The sequence below is a fragment of the Ceratotherium simum genome, chromosome 33, assembly GCF_057802395.1.
Source record: "Ceratotherium simum simum isolate JZ-2026a chromosome 33, ASM5780239v1, whole genome shotgun sequence".
Lineage (NCBI taxonomy): Eukaryota > Metazoa > Chordata > Mammalia > Perissodactyla > Rhinocerotidae > Ceratotherium > Ceratotherium simum.
In genome coordinates this window covers 1,675,216-1,698,031 of record NC_141932.1, presented here as the reverse complement: position 1 = coordinate 1,698,031, position 22,816 = coordinate 1,675,216, and the positions used below count along the sequence as shown (strand labels likewise).

The following is a 22,816-nucleotide window of genomic DNA, read 5'->3' as shown; positions in this document are numbered from 1 at the left end:
CCAAGCCTTTACATTTTAGAAACACATTCTGAAGGGGTTATTTGTGGAATGACATGATGTCTGGGATTGTAAATAAAATCAACTGATGGGCCGGCCCCGTGGCTTAGCGGTTAAGTGCATGCACTCCACTGCGGGCGGCCCGGGTTCGGATCCCGGGTGCGCACCGAGGCACCACTCCTCCAGCCATGCTGAGGCCGCGTCCCACATACAGCAACTAGAAGGATATGCAGCTATGACAGACAACTATGTACTGGGGCTTTGGGGGAAAAATAAATAAAATCTTTAAATAAAATCAACTGCTAAGTGCCTTGGGATAGATGAAACAAGAATGACCATAAATTGATCAATACTGACAGAGTAATGGCTTCCTAACAGTCATTTTCCATTTTCTATGTATTTCAAAATAAACATTAGAAAGGGTAGAGTATATCCTGTTATGAGTTATTTCATATGAAAAGAAGGATAAATTTAGAAGAGCAGGAGGAAATTTTTAGCATTAATACATTAAGCCTGTAAACATCAAAATGTGTATTTTAAATATGAGCATTAAGTCCATTGTCTGAATTGTTTAAAAAACAAATATTCAAAACTTGTCGCTTCCTAGTCTTTTTTTTCCATTCATTTAAATAGATATTACTGGGGCTGGACCCGTGGTGTAGTGGTTAAGTGTGTGTGCGCCACTGCTGGCGGCCCAGGTTTGGATCCTGGGCGTGCACCAAAGCACCGCTTGTCAGGCCATGCTGTGGCGGCGTCCTATATAAAGTGGAAGAAGATAGGCACAAATGTTAGCCCAGGGCCAGTCTTCCTCAGTAAAAAGAGGAGGATTGGCATGGATGTTAGCTCAGGGCTGATCTTCCTCACAAAATAGATTAGATAGATAGATAGATAGATAGATAGATAGATAGATAGATAGATAGATAGATATTACTATTTTGTGTGTATGTGGCCATTTTATACCATTTTATTTGATCTGATATACAACATCCTACTAAGATTCTGAAGGACGTTGGTAGCTTTGAAATAGAAAGAAACAATTATTATTAACCATAGAAAGTTGGAACAGGAAAATGTTTTACATGCTACGAGGCCCCTTTTTCTTCTCTTGGAGCGAAGTCAGTTAGGGCCCAGGAAGGGGAATCGACTTGCACAACTAGTTAGGAGCAGGATTGGAAGTAAAACCCAGGCTTCCTAACCCTCAGTCCAATGTTTTGTTTTGTTTCTTATTTACATTTTTATTTTTCTATTTAAAGACTACTTTTTAGAGCAGTTTTAGGTTCATAGAACCCTTCTCTAATCTTTCACATTATTTATCATTTCATTACCATTCTTGTTTCATCTATCCTTGTATGTACTGGTGGATTATTTAATCAGACATGAGATTTAATGCATAAGAATACATTGAGAATACATTTTTAAGATGTAGGGCTGTTTTGTAACCCCAATAGCCATCACACAAAAATATTTGAAATATGATAAATATCCGTGCTCAATTTTCTCAAAGACGTGTTTGTTTTTAAAAGTAGATTAATTGCACTTAGAGTCAAAATGTATCCTAATGGCTTTCAGTAGCTGTGTCTTATAAATCTCTTAACGTATATATTCTACTTCTGTTAATTGTCTTTGAGGATTTTATGTTCTACTTGTAAACTGGACTGGATCCTAGATTCTTACAGTCTCCTGAAGTATCTGGCTATTCTTTGTAATTAAATTGGGGATCAAATGTGTTTCTAAACTAATCTCTAAACTGCCTGTGTCCGTGACTCAACAACTCCCTCTCTGGAGTCATGCTGGCCCTTCAACCTATTGTAAGACACGGATGACTCTGTTTCATTCAATGGTCCCCCTATGCCAACCCCATTCAGCAGGAAGTAGCCAGACAGACAATGATGACCCTGTTTCCGTGACCAGCATATGATTATGCTGGGTTACAACTGACAGTGGGGAGTTGTTGGCACCACTCACATAAACAGTAATCTTTACTATACATTTTAAAGATTTTGTTCTTATTATCTTTAAGCCAAATCAGGTATACGGCATTGCTCCAGTCTCTGATGCATATGAGAGTAAGACAAAGATTATCAGGAACTAAGACTAGATGTCTGCCCCACCTGTAGATCAGATGTCTGTCCCAGATGGAGACCAGCCCCTATATAATTAGCCTGTAGTCTTTGTTCTGTAAGGTGGTTCTTTTGGACATTAGCCTCCCATATTCTGATCTGCTAGCTTATCACTTATTAAATGCCATTTCTCTCCTACCACCTTGCCTCTCGACTGTTGGCTTGTCTTGCAGTGAGCAGACGACCCCCCCTTGGGTGGTAACAAACACATAGAATAGTTTATACCACACAGGAAGTGAATAGCAGTGATGACACAAATTATTAAACACTCCATCATTACTCCTGTGAAAGGGTGGGAACCTCTGGTCTGATCTAATGGAAAATACTGTGGACACAGAGTATGGGGAGGCCATGGATGCTATAATAAAAAATATATTTGGTTTTCATGGCCGTTCAGGGAACAGAGCTCCTGAAGCACTTGGAATTCCCTGAGTGACAAGAATGTCTTTTGTCATTCATAAAGACACACCTTGGAGTTTATGCCAATGAGGTGACTTAGAGTGGGTTCTCTAGATTTGGCAGGTCACCAAAAAGAATCTAATATCTACAAATGTATATTATAGTTTCTAGTGAAACATAATATTTTAAAGATCACCCTCATTTTTACCAAAGATAACCAAATTAAGAATAATTTGTTTGTAAAATGAGTCTACTTTTAATACACTTAGCCCAATTATTTACATAAGTACAGGAAGAAAAGCAATTGATCATATAGGCTCCTTTAAATCTCCTTTGCTGGAACTTGTTATAAGGAATCTCAGATTGAACTTTAAAGGCCTCTTGCAGGAGAGCAAAGCCAAGGACTTGTCATCAGACTCCGCCCGTAATACCTATAGATTTGGGTGAATGCCTCTCTTCTCTTGAGGTACCCCAAAATATCCTTGAAGTTCCTTGCACCTGCCAGAGAAGTGACCTTCTTTATTCACCTGATAAGTTTTCTGGTAACCCTGTAAGCAAGGTACCAGGCCAATATTTCCAAGTGGCTTTATTTCATAAAGTCCAATCTTTGTTCCTCAAAAGCTATCTGGTCGTATCTGAGTCTATGCATGTTTCTCTCAAATATGACATTCCAATCAAAGCTTTGGCAATATAACCAATGTTTCCAATAGTGTCCTGTTAAGGAGAACAGATTTTTATTGAACTTATGCAAATAACTATATTGCCACAATAATAATACTCACTATGAGTGTTCAAACTCTGGAGGGATCAGGTAGGGAGAAAAAGATAAATGTTTCAATTCTGATTACAAATGTATAAGTTAGCAAATTCTTATGTCATAGTTAGCTTGAGAGAAAAGAAAAAAAGATTTCCTTAAATATGAAAAAACAAAACATTAAAATATCAGCAATATTTCAAACAAAAAGTCATAAGAATTATAATCATCTTCATCAGTTCATTTAGTCTAATGTAATCAACTCTTGATCTTGACCTTCTGATAGCAGTTTCAGGAAGTGGGTTTTTCCATTAGAGTTCTGTAATTTTTTTACTCAGTTCTGTTTTATGACCTGAAAGTTTATTGGAAACCTGTATTCTAGAGTGTCAGAGTCCTTTCCATGAATATCTCTGAAGATGAAACGTATTTGGAAAACCATCAGAGTAAAACAATAACTGTCTATAAATGACAAAAGACTTCAAAACGACAATTGACAAATTTGGTTAATTTTTTTACCTACAGCACTTCAAAATAATAACTAGAATTATGACTGATAGCCAGGACAGATCAGAATTTTAGGAATGTTATATAGTTTTACAACAGTTATATCAAGAACATTTACCAACATAATATCATAGGTCCCTATGAAATAATGCTTAGTTATCCATTTAACCATGATGACAATTAAAGATTTTCAAGTGAATGCAGAAAATTAAATATCTTTAAGAGAACCTTAGCACCTGTGATTAAAGACCTGATAAAAATACAGGAAATTTATTTTGATAAAACATAAAATTCCTACCCTTCTGGTAGACTACTCAAAGAAAAAAACCTTTCATAATCTCTTTATCAAGAGCAGCTAAAAGTTCAAGAAAGTTATTCTTTTAAGAGAGAGAAGACCAAATTCTAATTTTCACCAACTTACTTTTTGACATTAAAACTTATTTACTTAATTACCAGGTGCCCCCTCCCTGTGGGGCCCTCCAGGGGTGCCTGTTAAATGCTCACGGCATGTCTAGCCCCTCTGGGCCTTGCCCCCAGCCTCACCTCACACTTCCCACCTGCGCCCCCCATACCTCTGCCCCTCCTCTTCATGGGATCAACATCATGCCACCCTGGCTCAGCTTTCATGGTAATGCTGGGAGTCCCTTGTCCTGCCACCCTCTCAGTGGTTCCAGACCCCAGGTCCATGTGGGTCATTGAGAAGACTTTCACCATGCAGCATTATTTTGTTTGCTACTGTCACCTCCCCTCTCCCATGAAATCCCTACATGCCCCCAGGGCTCTCACCTCCCCTGGGACTCCCAAGTCCCGCCAAGACCCCTGCATTTCCTCCCGGACCCCCATCTCCCCTGGTACCCTGTGAACCACTGGCACCCCTGCATCCTCCCACCGACACTCCCATCTCCCCTGGGACTTCCATGTTTCCCTGGGACCCCTGCGTCCTTCCTCCAGGGACCCACTGGAACCCTGCCTGCCCAGCAGCCTCACTTGATGTCATAGTAATCCCAGAACATGATGTGGTTGTGGAAGGTGCAGTTCACACCCACGCTGATCTGTTTTATTTCTGGAGAGAAGAGCTTCTCCTGCTTCTTCACTCTCTGTGGGTGGAACTGAAGAAGAGGAGCTAGCATCAGAGACACTGAACACTACTTGCCACAAACTGCCATCTTGATGGAGCGAGTGCTGCTGGCTGGAATCTGAGTTTTTCCACAGAAACCTCATTCTGTTGCTTGTTTCTGAAGACAGGGAGGGTCCCAAGTGCCCACTATGCCCATGACGACCATGTCATGGCCTGTGCCCAGCAGCTCGGGAAGGGGACCCCAATGGTCAGCCAGCCATGGCCTCCTCCAAGGCCCAGACCCCCACCCATTAATTAGGCCTCTGCTCCCTGATGCCCACCTGAGTCTTACAGCCAGACAGTGAGGCGATGCTGCTCTCTCTCTCCACGCTCCATCCTAACCCTCCATCTTCACCTGCTCATTCTGTTTTCCAAGCGTAAATCTGGCTCAGCCCACCTGGCTGCCCCCACCCTGGGCCCCAAGGGATGAGAGGGCTGCAGGGGCTCAAGGCCCATCTTGGGTGACAGCTCCCATCACCCTAACACTAAAACTGTCCTGGAGGAGCGCAGTGCCCCACAGCCCTGACATCCCCACTTTCAGACCACTGGTTATGAAGGCAGAAAATCATCCTTGGGGATCAATATAGACCTCACTGCTGCATGTTTCTGGAACATTTCAAAATTTTTGTGCTTCTAGAGAAGGGAACTCTCGACCTTTGCATATTGTCTTGTACCCACCCCACATGCTAGATTAGTTTACTACTTCTGATTAATAGGTTTTTGCAGAATGTCTTCAGTTTTCTAAGATCATACCACCTGCAAGTGGGGCTGAAGATAATTTTTATTTCTTCTTTCTTATTTGTGTGAGTTACTTTTACTTTCTTGTCTGATTGTGTGAGCTAAAACTACCAAAACAATTCTGAATAACAATGATGATAGCAGACATCTCTTTTTTCTCCCTAAGGGCTTCAGCATTTCATGGCCCCTTTTATTTGCTGTTGGTTTTTTTTCAACAGTTTTAAAAATATTTAGTTTGTTTCTACTCTTATATTACTTATGATTTTTTAACCATTTACAAATAGTGGCAGAATTGTATTCACTAGCTTTCTGGAATCCACTGATGTCACCAGATGACTTTTCCCTTTGAATGTGTCCACGTGCTATTTTTGTCCCCACAGGCTGGTTCTGGAATGCACCATCCTGGGTCATGCGGATCATTCCTTTAATGCCTTTCTACGTTAAACCTGTTAGGATTATATTTAGACTTGTACATCCATAGCCACATGTGAAATGGACTGATGGATGTTCCTCTCTTGTGCTCTGTATGAGGTTCTGGAAGTGGAGCTGAAGCGTTATGAAAGTGGAGCTTCCCCTTTGCCCTCAACTGAGCTTGGCTGAGGACCTGCATCATGGCACTCAGGAGCAGTTCGTTGATGGTGCTTTCATCTTGTCCTTGGTTCTCCTTCACTTAAGGCTTCTCTTTTTCTTCCACATGGGCCAGTTTTGCTTGGAAATCATATGTTTCCTCAATCTTTAAATGTAAGACCACCAGTTGCACATGGACTTCCCCTGTAATTCTCTGACCTTCAAACGGAGGATAAAGGTGTTAAAATTTCCCTGGATTAGGGTGAAACCTGTCTTATATCCAGGAGGTTAATGTGGGAAACAAAGTAGCCAAAGTTTCTGAGTTTGCGTTGTAGCACAGCAGGAGGATGCTGATAAAGAGAGTAGCTTGTTGACAGCCCCCAGCTGACTAAACATCTCCCAGGAGCATTGGGAAGCTAGAATGTCCGATTGTAAACTTCAGCCACATGATACCCCTCCCCTACCTAAAACCTCAAATAAAAACCCTTGTTTGTAGCTTTTTGAGGATTTTGGATTTACAACGTTAGCTGCCCATTCCTCTTGCTCAGTGCTATACAGTAAAATTCCCGGCATGAGGAGAGCACACCTCTGCCCCCGCCACACTCCTATCACTGCAAGTTTGATGATGTGCTGATGGTCAGATCAGGGTGCCAGGTGTGCCCCTTGGCACGGTCTGGAGACTTGGAGATGTGAGCAGTGGTTTGACCTGAGCAGGAGAGCGAGATGTTGATGGGTTTTACAGGAAGGGGTCAGCCGACATTCAGCCATTTTCAGGAATGGCTGATCAAGTGCGATTCCCTAGGAGGAAGACAAGGGACTGTCCTTGGAGATTAGCAGTCATGGTCAGTCATTGATTTGCTTTTTATCTAGAGAGCTGGGGAAGTGCATTCAGTAACAAGGTCACCTGCTAGAGGGGGTGCGGAGGTAAAGCCACAGGGACGGGGCACGTGAGGGCCACAGTGGAGAGTCTTAGTCTTCAGTGTGTCTTCCAAGTCTAAAATAGTGACTGGTTACTGGATGACTGCTCTGTATGGGTATACTGAGTGGAGTGGTCACCCTGAGATGGTGTTTAGAAGGAAGACTGACAGGACCTTGGGAATGAATCATTGCATGTGGAAGTGAGAGCCATTGATACATTTGAGGTGACACCAATGACCATGTTAGGGGTGTCCAGGTGGTGGTGATACTGTCCATATGAAACATTGATGGGAGAGAAGGAAGTTTGCTGGAAGGCCTTTGTGGGGAAGGGTGGAGATTTTGGAGTGTGGTTATTTGATAATGTGAGGCTCAGCCGACTGCCTGGCAGGAGAGGAATCCAGGAGTCCAAGCCCAGAGTCTCTGAGTTCCCGTTGGGGAGAAGATGAGAACCAGGTGAGGAAACCAAGGACAGTGGAGACTACACCATTCCTAGCTCAGCTGCTTGGCAGCTGTGTACCCTCGTGGAGGTCATTTACCTTCTCTAAGCTGCACATCTCTTAAGTAATGGAATAATATTTTCTCTGCACTGGTTCTTTTGGGAATATTAATTGAGGTAATCCTCAGGAGAGCTGGTCAATATTACCTCTATATGAAATGATGAGTCAGGGCTATTACCATTCAGGAGTGTCTGCAGAGTACTCTGGGGCTCTGAGAGGAACCCTCTCAGGATTGGGAGGGGGAGCAAAAGTAGGGTGTCTTGCAGGCAGGGGGCCTGGCAGGGAGGGAGTGGAAGGCAACCCAGGCACCCTGCTTCTCTCTACTTACAAGCTTACAAGCAAGGGACACACCCCTCTCTGGGCCTGTTTACTCCTGTGCAAAATGCAGAAAACTAGCACACCAGTCCAAGGGGCTATTTAGAAAATGTAAAGAGTTGTGATGCACAGGGTGCAGGTCACAGAAAGTGGGCCTCCTGCGTGGCCAATTCTGTTATGGACTGTGGCTATTAGGGTTGTGATCGACTTCTATGCTTCCTAGTGGGAGTATTGTAAGCAAAGTTAGGACTCATTAATAGGCAAAAACTTAAGTGATGGTTTGTTCTCACCACAAAAACTATATATACATACATATATATATTCAAAAATATACATATATATAGTCAAAGGAATTGAAAGTAAGGACTCGAAGAGATATTTGTGCATCCATGTTCATAGCAGCATTATTCACAATAGCCAAAAAGTGGAAACAATCCAAGTGGCCACCAACAGATGAAAGGATAAACACAATGTGGTGTATACATACAATGGAATATTATTCAGCCTTAAAAAGGAAGGAAATTCTGATACATGTGTCCATGCAAATAATCAATAACCAATCTATAGATAAGAAAGATAGAGTTATATTTAATTGAGCCAAGGACTAGCATGGAAGCGCTTCCTTCAGCAGGGAAGAACGCACTCTGGGGAAGTGTGGTTTACAGCACGGTTATATACCATGCATCAAACATGACAGGAAGAGTTTTTTTCCCAATGTCACAGGAGATGTTTTGCTGCAGTTTAGCACATATGCAGCAGGTCAACTTGACCTTAGTTCTCTGGGAAGAAATGCTTATCTTCAAAGAACTACTAGTACTGGCATCAGAAAAAGGGAGACATTACATCCCCATCTTTATTTATTTATTTTTTGTTTCTTTTTTCTTTTTTTTTTTTTGTGAGGAGGACCAGCCCTGAGATAACATCCAATGCCAATCCTACTGTTTTTTTTTTTTTCTGAGGAAGACTGGCCCTGGGCTAACATCCATGCCCATCTTCCTCTACTTTATATGGGATGCCACCACAGCATGGCTTAACAAGCGATGCGTCGGTGCACACCCAGGATCCGAACCAGCAAACCCCAGGCCTCTGCAGCGGAGCATGCACACTTCACCGCTTGCACCACCAGGCTGGGCCCTACATCCCATCTTTAAAGAGTGCATTGTTTTCTTTGGGAAAATATTTGAAGCAGACCTACAATGCATGTTTGGTGGGCCATAAGTCAGGCAGCTCTGGGAAAAAGAAGCTTTAGGCCTGATTATATTTAAACTAGAATAGCTTCCCCCTATACCTCAATATGAGAAAACTTCTTATTACTCTTATTACATTTGATAAAATGGGTGAACTGTGAAGATAGACTAAGTGAAGTAAGCCAGACGTAAAAGGAAAAATACTGTAGGATTCCACCTATATGAGGTACCTGGAATAGTCAAATTCAGAGAAAAAGAAAATATAATAGAGGTTACCAGTGTCTGAGAGGAGGAGGGAAATGGGGAATTATTGTTTAATGGGTACAGAGTTCCAGTTTGTAATGATGAAAAAGTTCTGGAGATGGATGGTGGTGATGGTTGCACAACAGTGTGAATGTACTTAATTCCACTGAAATGTAGATTTTAAAATCATTAAAGTGGTAAATTTTCTTATGTATATTTTACCACAATAAAAAAAGAGAAAAGATTAGCTTTCCCAAGTATAAATAATCTATGTGGTATGATCACATTTATTTTTTTATGCAAGATAATATATGTATATTATGAGTGTATGCAAAAAAAATCTTCAAGGAAAAAGAATATACACATGATGAATATCAGCTCTGATTCTCACTGCTGTAGTGGGAATATGAGAGATTATTTTTCTCTGTTCTTTTCCCCTCCTTCCACAATGATTCAGTGGGAAAATAAAAGTATTGCTTGTAAGTGTAAAAAAAAGAAATGTTATTAAACTTAAAAAAAAAAAGCCTTTGGTAGAATAGATTCATTATTGATAATTAAATAATTGAGTTACAAGTTCATGTTTAAGCAAACAGTTATTTTTTTGAGAAGCAAATATCCCTCAATTCATATAATAAAAGAATGTTGTGGGGCCGGCCCCATGGCATAGCTGTTAAGTGCACATGCTCCACTACTAGCAGCCTGGGCTCGGATCCCGGGCACGCACCAACACACCACTTGTCCGGCCATGCTGAGGTGGCGTCCCACATAAAGCAACTAGAAGGATGTGTAGTTATGACATACAACTATCTACTGGGGCCTTGGGGAGAAAAATAGGGGGAGAAAAGGAGGATTGGCAATAGATGTTAGCTCAGGGCCGGTCTTCCTCAGCAAAAAGAGGAGGATTGGCATGGATGTTAGCTCAGGGCTGATCTTCCTCACAAAAAAAAAAAAGAAAGAAAGATTGAGAGAAGATTCTTGTTTATAGCTGTCTACTCCTCTCTCCTCAAGCATTCTCCATTCCCATCCTGCTCGATTCAGGCTGCTGTGAGTAGCTCCATTGATATAGTGACTCAGGAAGATGTATCTTCTTCACAAGGCAGGATATTCTGTACCAGGCATTCTCCAGGTCTCATTAAAATGTCTGAATTGTTGTAAGCTTAGTTCCTTCCATATATCCATTTCTTCAGTGACATGTTTCTCTGGGCTTTCTCCCTACTATGGATTCGTATTTGCACCTCATTCATTAGAACTATTTTTCTCTAACATAGCCTCTTCTTCTACTCTAGTTTGGGTTTATATGAGTCCACACATGCTACATGTGTATAATTTTTTTAACTATTACCCATTTTATTAGTATTGTTCATTTTCATTTCATGCTTTAGTGGGATCAGATACATGAACATTTTAGTGCAATCTTTTTTCTCTTTTCATTTTTGAATGCCTTCCTCCACACTCTTCCTCATTCATCCCCCTTTCTAACCACCCTGTCTGCACTCCTGTAACCCAGATTATCAAACCAGGGTGTAGCCTCCTATTTGTCTTTGTAAATAAATAAATCCTTTCTTATGAAATTATATACAATTCTCATCACTGCTAAATAAAAGTGGGTTCTTTAATTTTGTGTATTTTGCTCTCTTGCAGTACATCATAGAAATTTCTACAAGGAATCTGATGCAACTGTAATTCCATCTTTTTAATGACTATAATTTTCATGGTATAAATATATTAAAATTTATTCAGTGACATGTTAAAAATGGGCCCTCCCTTTGAGTTCTATTTACCACTCTCAATAACACCAGAGCAAACATTTTTGCACGTATGTCTTTCCACAAGGATGTTTTCATTCTAAGGAATATGTTCTTCTCAGTGGAATTTTTTTGTGGTAATTATACCTACTTTTAAGAGGTATTGATACATTGTTTTTTAAATAACTGTAGCATCACCAAAGCATGAGTACCTTTCCCTACATCCTGTTCAAAAAATGCATTAAAATACTTTTAAGTTTTGTCATTCAGGTACCTCATTATTAGTTCAATTTTTATTTACACATATTTCACGAAACTAGATAATGTTTCTTACATTTCTTTTCCAGGAAAGTTGACTTTTCTTTGACGTGTCTGATGTAATTGTATTCCTCTTTTTTCTATTGAGTGATTTGTGAGAGCTCTTTGCATGTTATAGAAACTACCACTTGACCCTTTAGCTGCAGTACATCCATTTTATCTGTTATTGTTGTTTTGGTTTTTTCTAGTCTATAATCTTATTTCATTATAGTATCTTTGGCCATACAGTGAGGTTTGGATTTATATTTAGTATAAAGGAACAAAATAGCTAAATGCAATATGCGATCCTAGTTTAGATCTTGAACTAGAATATTTTGCTTTCTTATGCCATAAGTGACACTACTGGGACTCTTGGCAAAATTTGATTAAGGCCTGTAGACTAGATAATGGTACTATATGAATGTTAAATGCCCTGGCTATGATCATTGTACTGTGGTTATATAATATAATATCCTTGGCTTTAGGAAATGTACACTAAACTATTAATGTGACATATGTGACTTAAACAGTACAGAAAATGTATATATATATTTGGGGAATCTGGGTGAAACTATAAGGGAACTCTGTGTACTAATTTTGTACTTTTTCTATAAGCCTTAAATTATTTCAAACTAAAACATTTATAAAATGCCAACATAAAAAAGGAATTACAACTTTTCTTCATATGGAAAGATTACTACAGATGTAGAGGAAATATTTACTACATATAAAATTGACCAATATTGTTTTTAGAACACACAATGAGCATGTACGCACACACATTCTACAAATCATTAAGACAAACAGCCCTAGAGAAAAATGAGTAGATATTTGAATAGATCACCTAACAAAAAGAAATATTTTGTATGGTGAGAATTTATAAGGAAATTACCCAATTTCACCATACTGCAGGAAAATGCATGAGTTAAATTTACACATATCCAAAATTGGCAGTAATTAGAAATGTTGGCATTATCAAGAGCTAACAAGGATATAGATTAATGGAAACTCTCAGATATTGCTGTTGAGAGTGTAAATTTCTATAATCATTTTGGTAAACTAACTGGCATTATGTAGGGAAACAAATACCCCATGACCTAGTGATTCTACTCTTAGTTCTATACCTTAGAAAGAATGCATGTGTGCACCAGGATACATTTACAATAAAGGTCAGAGTACTCTTGCTCACAGAGTGCCAAATAGCAAACCACCCACCAATGGTCCGTCAACTGTTGAATGGATATGTAAATTGCGGTATAAACATGCAATGAAATTCCCTACAGCATGAAAATGAATGAACTACAACTACACACAAAACATGGATGAATCTTTTAGAAAATGTTGCTTGAATGAAGGTAGACACAAATGATATATGGATTCCCCTCTTTCATGCCACTTAATACTAATGTTCCTCAGAGTTACGAAGTCTCCCAGGGAATTCGGTGCCGGAGAAAGCCCCATGGGTTGGCCCAAATCCAGACAGAGCCTTGCAAATGCCTTCCACTCTTAGTCATCAGTTCCATACCTTCTGCTCCTCTTTCCGTGATATCCTGGGCACTTGAAGGACCATAGAAAAATTTCTCTCCCGCTTACTCCTAATTGCTTCTTTTGATATTGTCGTGTACTTTGAACTTGTTTTTAATGACAATTAGTTGGGGCAAAAGTGTTTAAGTTATTCTCAATCCTCTATGCAGACACTGTCATGCATTTATAGATGACTTGGAAATCATTGGTCTGATGGGAAGGGGATAAGGGAGTAATAAAACCGTAACTCAGGGCTCAGTGCCTCATCCAGATTACACGACAGTCTCACCTTGTCACCAGGGGCTCACCATCATGGTATTAGAGGTGAGTATCTTTTCCTTTTGTACCAAGACATGGGGTAATCAGAAACTTGAGGAACAGATGAGATAGGGGAAGTCTACTTTGTTGCTGGTTTTGGAAATGAGACCCTAAAAAGCCTTTCACATGAAGTCAGAGGTATTTCCAGTGTGATGCAGAGTGTGTTGTATCCACCTCACCCACCCTGTACAAACCCAATTCCTTCCACAGGCAGCCAGAGATTCTCCTTGATCTCACCCCTTTTTAAGTCTGACTTCTCCTATTCTTTCTTCCTTTCTTATTCTATTCCCTTCCCCCTTCTCTTGACTCTAAAAGTTAGTAGCCTTAAAATCATATGCACAAAAACAAATATTTACATCCCTACCTCTCAAAATCTTTTAAGTAGTTAAATGAGATAAAACCTTCTAAAAAATATGGATCATCACACTTTTTGGAAACAGATTTTACATAATGTAAAGGGAAAATGTACATGCTCAGAGACATGGAATGTACATAATGAGTGTGAGTGGCTCTTCTTTCCCTTTGGACTCTGTCTGGGTGAGAATCAATGTGAAAAATAGGTTTATAATGAAAATTTCTTTCAGTTAGTTACTTGAGAAAAGGTTTTAGGTACAATCTGCATTCTCCTCTTTCAGATTGTGGAGTATCATGGGGGAAATCTTCACTGCTTTTTGTGAACTCCTCACAATAGTCAGAACGATTAAAATAATTCTAGATTGAAATCCAAATGGAGAAAGCTGATCATTAACTAATTATCATCCCTGATGTCCTCTGAAGCTAAGGAAAGTTTTAGGACACAAGCCCAGGATTCTAGAAGAAGGAAGGTGCAGGAGGGTCCTAGTCACATACACTCAGACTCCAAATGCCTAGATAGCCCTCCATCTGTTCTGTCTCGTAGTACAACCTGGGATGTTGTCTTGAGGGGAGAGTAACATGGGAGGCAGAGTGTCAGGCTTAGAACCCAACACAGACTGAGATTCAGAGAAGTACACCCAACATGGGGTACAGCACTGCCACGCCGCGCCTGTAACTGCTGTTTCTGAAAATATTTTCATCTTTTTATGAATCTCTCTGGTTTCAAATACTGCTTCTATCAACTCTCTTGACATCAGGGCTCAAAGACTAAGGTTTTGTTGGCTTAGAAAAATAAACCTTCATTAGAATTCTATTTTGATTATTCTCCTTTGAAGTCCATCTCATTTTAATTTTGTTAAAAAAGGGACTTCTGTTCAATTCCTGACCTGCAGTTGTGTCAGTTCTTAATTCTCATTGTTGAAAACTTATACTGTCCCATGTGTCTCAAAATCTGAATTTTCTTCAATCTAGATTTTAGTTTCTCTCTTTATAGCTCCCCACTTCATTCTTTCTGATGAATTGCTTCTCAGTTCTCTATAGCTTGAGGAAATCGTTGATTTAAAATATGATTTTTGTTAAAAAGGATGACTCATGAGTTAGTGCTTTCTATATTCAAAAGTCACATCTATAACTCTAACGCTTTCATTTTCCAGAATTGTGCCACTTCCTGATATTTTTTTTCTTTGCTTTTTTTTGTGTGAGGAAGATTAGCCCTGAGCTAACATCTGTTGCCAATCCTCCTCTTTTTGCTGAGGAATACTGGCCCTGGGCTAACATCTGTGCCCATCTTCCTCTACTTTATATGGGACACCGCCCCAGCATGGCTTGACAAGCTGTGCGACAGTGGGCACCCAGGATCCGAACCTGCGAACCCTACGCCGCTGAAGCAGGGCACACACACTTAACCGCTATGCCACCGGGCCGGCCCTGTCTTTTATTTCTAACATAATTCATTCTCTCTCACTCTCTTTCTCTGTCTCCCCTCTCCCCTTCTCTCCACTCTGTCTACTAGGTCACTCTCTCTTGCTTTGCACGATGTATTTGCTATCTCCCTGATCCATGATCACGTCTGGTCATGGATTATTAAATGCGTGTATTGACTCTGTGTGAAACTTCCACAAAGGAGAATGATGAGTCATCTGGAGTATCTTCCTGGACTTGGAATCTTCTTCATGTGGATTTATTCACAGTGAAATGATGAGAAAATGTTCCTCATTGAGTTCAGGACAAGGTCCTGGATGTCAGACATACTGTATGTCTCTGTTTCTTGTATTAGTTAGTGGAATCCTCAAGGATAAGGTTGTTTGACTTTTTTTTTTTTTTTGCTGAGGAAGATTCACCCTGAGCTAACATCTATTGCCAATTGTCCTCTTTTTTTTTTTTTTGCTTGAGGAAGTTTAGCTCTGAGCTAACATTTGTGGCAGTCTTCCTCTACTTTGTATGTGGGTCACCACCACAGCATGGCAGATGAGTGGTGTAGGTCCACACCCAGGATCTGATCCCCCAAACTCTGGCCACTGAAGCAGAATGTGCCGAACTTAACCACTAGGCCACGAGGCTGGCCCCTGTTTGAATTTTGATACAGTTTTGAAACTTAATCTTTACAGTGCAATTACAGATTGTATTTCTGTCTTTTATCTGCTGTTCCATCTGCCTTCTGAGAACCTCATGTTGTCTCTTCACATTGCAGAGTCATGGGCAATATAATGCAGCCTTGCAGGTGATGGTAGATAATACAGTACATGGGAAGCTCCCAATTCAAGCAGAGATTCCAAATCTCATGACAGCATCTGGAATGATGTTAATGATTCTCTAACTAGGTGAGCAGCACATGCTTAGAAAATCAGCATTGTGCCTCCATAGAAAAAAATTCTGTGATCTGCTGAAGAGGAAAAATCTTCCCTCTCCTCTTAAATTAAGGAAATAAGAATTTATGGAAGAGGGCCAGCCCTGTGGCTTAGCAGTTAAGTGTGCACGCTCCGCTACTGGCGGCCCAGGTTTGGATCCATGGCATGCACCGACGCACCACTTCTCCGGCCATGCTGAGGCCGCATCCCACATACAGCAACTAGAAAGATGTGCAACTATGACATACAACTATCTACTGTGGCTTTGGGGAAAAAAAAAAAGGAGGAGGATTGGCAATATATGTTAGCTCAGAGCCGGTCTTCCTCAGCAAAAAGAGGAGGATTAGCATGGATGTTAGCTCAGGGCTGATCTTCCTCACGAAAAAAAAAAAAAGAATTTATGGAAGAGACTGAATGATTTCATATAGCAAAAGTAAGAAATAATTTTATCAGTTTCAAAATTCAAATGCTTTCCTAAAATGTTTTTTCTTTTCTTTTTTTTGAGGAAGATTGGCCCTGAGCTAACATCTGTTGCCAATCTTCCTCCTTTTTTTTCTTTTTCTTCCCCAAAGCCCCAGTAGATAGTCATATGTCATGACTGTACATCCTTTTAGTTGCTCTATGTGGGACACCGCCTCAGCATGGCTTGATGAGTGGTGTGTAGGTCCACGCCCAGGATCCAAACCTGCGAATCCCGGGCCGCTGAAGCAGTGTGCGAACTTAACTGCCATGCCACTGGGCCAGCCCCATAGAATGTTTTTCTAATTTATGCAGCTTTCATCTAATGTCATCCTGTCTCTTGAACTACTTTTGCTCTTTCTATTCCTCCTGCTCACAAATTCCTGTGCTTTGGGAACATTTTAAATTATATTTTTGCATCTCAGTGACTGAATTACAGGGAAGGAATGGACGATACTTGCTATCAGGTAATTCAATTGTTTTACAAATGGTACAGGTATAAGGTGGTCATAAATGTGAGCGCTAAGAATCAAAACCTACACTATTTCCCCGCAAAAAGCCCCTACGACAATGGCATTCTGTCTTGAGAGTTCAGCTAGTTTGAGACAAGACAGACATTTGGCCTCATTCTATTGCTTCTTTCACTACAAATCCATGAGGTTGGTGTAGACACCTCAATTTATTTGGCATGTGCAAGAACACACAGATGTTACCTGTGTTGTGGGGAGCCATGTCTCCCCACTTCTGAGAAATAGATGAGAATGTGTTTGGCTTTCTCCATTCCACTGCCCTTATGGTCCAGGGTTTCCATAGCTCTCATCTAGAGCGTAAAGACAGTCTCATATCAGTCACTGCTGTCACCAAACGGACCTCAACTCACCAACTCTTACCTCAATATACTCTGTCTAGTGAGCAGTAACACTGTTCTCTTCCTAGAGATAGAAATACAAGTTTCTCATTTGTGACTCTCGACTCGGTCCTATTAATCTGTGTGCCTAAGCCTGCATCATTATTGGTTGACTATCATTATTGTAGCTTTATATTGTTACAACAAAACAAGAACCCCTCATTTTTTAACTAAAATTCCCTTAACTCTTTAAATTATGGCAAAATACATATAACACAAAATTTACCATTTCTAACTTCAGTAGTGTTAAGTATATTCACATTGTTGTGCAACCAGTGTCCAAAGCTTTCTTCTTGCAAAACTGAAACTCTGTACCCATTAAACAACTTGCCATTTTCCCCTCCCTTCAGCCCCTGGCACACCACCATTCTACTTTCTGTTTCTGTGAATTTGACTACTCTAGCTAGCTCGTATAGATGGAATCATACAGTATTTGTCTTTTTGTGACTGGCATATTTCACTCAGCATAATGTCCTCAAGGTTCATCCATTTTGTAGCACGTATCACAAATTCCTTCCATCTTAAGGCTGAATAATATTCCATAGTATGGATATACCACACTGTGTTTATCCATTCATCCATTAATGGATACCTTGTGTTGCTTCTACGTTTTGGCTATGTAAATAATCCTGCTATGAACATAGGCATACATATATCTATTCAAGACCCTGCTTTCTTTTTGATATCTACCAAGAAGTAGATTTGCTGGATCATATCATAATTTTATTTTTAATTTGTTTAATGAACCTCCATACTGTGTTCCATAGCAGCTGCACTATCTTACATTCCCACCAAGGGTGAACAAGAGTTTCAATTTCTCTACATCCCTGCCAATAGTTGTTATATTTTGGGGTTTTTTGTGAGTAGCCATCCTAATGGGTATGAGACAATATCTTATTTTGGTTTGGATTTGCATTTCCCTAATGATTAGTGATGCTGAGCATCTTTTCATGTGTTTGTTGGTCATGTATTTGTCTTTGGACAAATGTCTATTCAAGTTCATTTCCCATTTTTTAATCATGTTATTTTGTTGTTGTTGTTGAGTTTTTTACATATTCTGGATATTAACTCCTTATCAGATATACGATTTCCAAATATTTTCTCCAATACCTCTTGTTAATTTTTGAGTTCTAGTCTGTGTGAACTTCAGAAGCAGGTGATCTTTTTTTTTGTTAACTTCTTTGGGGATTAATTAGAATTTCATTTATTTTAAAGAATAATTTGGAAAACATTGAATTGTTTGCAATCATGAGATTTCACATCCAATAATAAGGTATATCTCTTCATTTATTTAATATTCTTTTTTCATTCTAAAATAATAATTTTTCTCAAGTTCCCTCATGTTTTATTTGCATTCCTTGAAACTTAAAATTTAAATTTAAATTAATTTGCTGAAATTACAGCACTTTTTTTTAATTTTTATTTTTTAGGTGGGGAAGATTAGCCCTGAGCTAACATCTGTTGCCAATCCTCCTCTTTTTGTTGAGGAAGATTGGCCCTGGGCTAACATTCATGGCCATCTTCCTCTACTTTATATATGGGACGCCTGCCACAGCATGGCTTGATGAGCAGGGAGTACATCTGTGCCCGGGATCCAAACCTGCAAACCCTGGGCTGCCATAGCAGAGTGTGTGAACTTAACTACTATGCCACTGGGCTGGCCCCAGTTTTTTTTCTTTTTGTGAGGAAGATTAGCCCTGAGCTAACATCTGTTGCCAATCCTCCTCTTTTTGCTGAGGAAGATTGGCCCTGGGCTAATGTTTGTGCCCATCTTCCTCTACTTTATATGGGATGCTGCCACAGCATGGCTTGACAAGCAGTGCGTCAGTCCGTGCCCGGGATCCGAACCTGCGAACCCCAGGCCGCCGAAGCAGAGTGCGTGAACTTAAGCGCTACACCACAGGACCAGCCCCCAGCAAGTTATTTTTTATACCTAGGACTTGTATCTGGGAAGAATATTGAATTTTTACATTAATTCTAATTGGGATTCATTTAATTGACTTTAACAGGCATATTATATAACTAGATATGGAAAAACAGTGATAAGTTATTATTCCCAAACATCTTGCTTTATTTTAATTTCCTACAGAATTGATTACATGATAAAATTTTTGAACAATGGCATTTTTAGTAACCACTGTAATCTTGTTTCTGACTTTAATGGAAATGAGTCTCCTGCTTCACCATCTTGATATGGAACAATTCTTGCCTTCTATAAGAACATTTTTTTATAGAGGGATCATTAAACAAATGTTGAAATCAGTTTGTTCATATCATATTTTGGATATCTGCATCTTTATTGTTAAGTGAAATTAGGCTATAAAATAATACTTTCAAAAAAAATAAAAAGAGACTGAAATAAGCATAACAATCAACAGTGCTTTAAATATATGATAGAAACATTTGGGTCAATGGGCAGAATTTTTAAAAATTGAGGATATTTAAATATCTCAATCATTAAGCTTCATCTAATGTATGTAATATGAACTACAGAGGTTAATAGAAGATATCCATTAATATAAAGAGCAAATTAATAGAAGATATTTGTGGGAAAGATTCATAAATATGATGAAGAGATGAACACTGGATTGAAGCTGCCTTGATAAAAGTAACACACACTTGTATTTTTCTCTCCAGGGTCTGGTAAACTTTAACAAATTAATCTTCCTTTAGATGGAGACAGAATCATTCCCAGGGGCTTGACAATGGGGACTTCATTCTTCCCCTAGACTGGAGTGGGAACTCCAGGCATTTCCTCATATCTGTTTCCTTATATCTTCCCTGTGTTCACTGGAACAAGTTGGATGCCCAAAGACCTGATTCTGAAGCACTTGAGAGACAGAAGTCAAGATGGCGGCATAAGCAGATTCTGAACTCACCTCCTCCCACGGACACAGCCAATTTACAACTACTCTTGGAAAAATTACCCCTGAGACAGAACTGAAAACTGGATAAGAGGAACTCCTGCAACAAAGGACAATCCTAGTTGAGGTGGAAGAGGCAGAAACTCCCTTCTGGAGAGAAAAAAATGCTGCCTTCACAAGCCGCCAGCTTCACGGCCGCCCGGGAGCAGCCCAAAGGTACGCAGCCCTCCCTGGAGGAGCGGGGCCCTGAGCCGGGGAGGCCCCTACTGTAGACATTTTGTGGACCCAGCACAATCGAGACGAGTGGCATAATATCTGACTTTGCCTGCTACTAAAACATTGGGGAGTACCCCCAGAAAAGTTGGTTCACAAAGAAATTAAAACCAGCTCTTAAAGGGCCCATGTGCAAACTCACCTGTTTCAGAAAGCAATCTAAAACCAGCAGAAAGAAAGGTGCACAGCCCTTTGGGGAAAAGAGACTCACCTGATAGGCTCTGAGTGCATTACAGTGAGAGGTGAGACCTCTCCAGGGACTGGGACACTGGCAGCGGCCATTGTTGTGGCCTGGTGTGGGCGTGCTGACACAGACGCTATTGGAGTACTCCCTGAGGCCTGCTAGCCCAGGGTCAGCCCCACCCACTAGAACACCAATTTAATCCAGCTCAGCCAGGGCAGGCAGCCCACCCTAGAGACTGGCCCCACCCAACAACAAGCCCTCAGGCAACTTGTGGGCCTGCATAGATCGGTGACTGGATTCTCTGCAGCCTGGCAACTGAGCCAATTTCAGTGGGGCAGGGCATGCACCAGGAGCTGGTGGAGAGTGTGGGGCTCCCGCCGTGGAGAGACTGGGTCCACTTCAGGAGGTCGGGGCTTGCACACGGGGCAGGACTGTGTTGACTGTGTGTGTGGACCTGTGGGCGCCGGGGCTTGTCAGCTGCAGAAGACTTGTGCTTTTCAAGGATCCACATAGGGGATTTGCCCCACCTTCCAAAGCCTGAAACAATTGGGTGCTCTTGTGCCTGAGGCCCGCTCCACCCAGCTGCAATCCTCAGAGAGCTGACAAGAGACCTAAAGGCTGGAGGCTTATAGCAATTGTAAGCCCCTGCTTACAACCTGCCACACTGGGGGCCTACTCACTGAAGCACTTGACTTTAGCCAACTCCTTGGATATTATCTGCAGAAGAATTCCTGAGACAATGGTAGCATTTGGTTTGAAACATTTCCTGGATGACACTGGATGTAAACTTATTTTTTACCTGATACCACCTGCCTCCTGAGTTCCTTCCAGGCAATCACAATCAGCCCCAGTAATACCAGATGGGTGGAATTTAGAGAGCCACAAAGTAGATTGGCCCCTCCTGTTTACTCAGCTGGCTTGTGCACCTGCTTGTATACATCATGATTCCCATGAGAGTGACTGGCCCTAGTCACAGGAGAAACATCACTGACACAATGAATTTTGCGTAGTGGTCTGGTTTGTTTCTGGCACAATTGTAACTCCACTGTATGTTTTCATGTTCCACTTCATCCGTGTTGTGTGTTTGGGCCTCCTGGCCTGCGCTAGTGCCTCCATGGTGAGCATCCTCCACAGGCGCAAGAGGCAAGTACAGTATATTCACAGAACCCAGCACTGTCCAAGAGTTTCCCCAGAGACCAGACCTACTCAAACCATCCTGATCCTGGTGTGCACTTCTGTCACCTTCTCCTTGTTTCCTTCCATCTGGGTTCTTTATATGGGGCCATTGATTCTGGCTGATAAACAACACTGCACTTGTGGAAACATTTTTCCCCACCTTTAGCCCCTTCATGCTCATTAGTAATAACAACTCTGTCTCCAGGCTCTATTTTCCATGCTGGGGGAAAAGGGAATTTTCTCTAAATTTGTCACAAGGACTGGTGGTTTGTGTTCTCTGCAAAATACTTATAAGTCCATTCATGCATTATGGAAGGCTAAGCCTCCACTATGGAGCAGGGACCATTAGGTAATTCAGTGATATAATAAATTAGAGGGACCCAGTAGCTCAGCCCTCACAGAGGTTGTGATATATCTCAATGACCTTAGGACACACATTTCCCTTCATTCAGACAACTCTGAAATTGGGAGACATCATATACTGAATAGCATCACATATTGCTACTGCAACAGCTGTGATGTAGATTTCACTGCTTGCACAGGACTGATCCTAGTCCTAGTACCTTAGCTGAGTGAGACAAAGGAGGCAGGAAAAATTACCCAATCTCCCCGGGAATGTAAGCAATTTGAAAGTAACAAGAGACTGTGCGACCAATTCCCACATCATATAAAACTAGCATGAAGACACCTTATCACAGCATTTTTCTTTCTGAATTGTCTGTAAAATAAGCGTCTCTTTCATAATCGACGGCATTGTATCTCTGGTTGTTAAAAAAAAAGTTTAGCCAGTACATAGTCTATAAGCATACACCTATACAAATGACTACAAAATTTACATTATTGTAAATGCTGGAAGGTCAAGTTTGGGTGAATATGAGAAAATACAAGCAGTGGACTTGATCTAGTCTGAAGGCTCTGGGAAATTCCCTGAAATATATTTTTTGATTTCTAGAATGAATATTCTTCAGTGATTTACTAAGTGTCAAGTGCTGCGAAGAGCATTTCAACAAA

The 22,816-nt window shown here is 40.7% G+C and overlaps 1 long non-coding RNA gene across 1 annotated transcript; it reads right to left on the bottom strand.

Moving 5' to 3' along the window:
* Positions 1–4,668: 4,668 nt before the first annotated feature.
* On the bottom strand, positions 4,669–21,155 carry LOC147912688 (uncharacterized). The gene is made up of 3 exons (XR_015549405.1): positions 20,657–21,155; positions 17,115–17,221; positions 4,669–6,415 (listed from the first exon to the last, which is right to left on the bottom strand). It is a non-coding gene; the product is annotated as an uncharacterized LOC147912688 (long non-coding RNA).
* Positions 21,156–22,816: the final 1,661 nt, after the last annotated feature.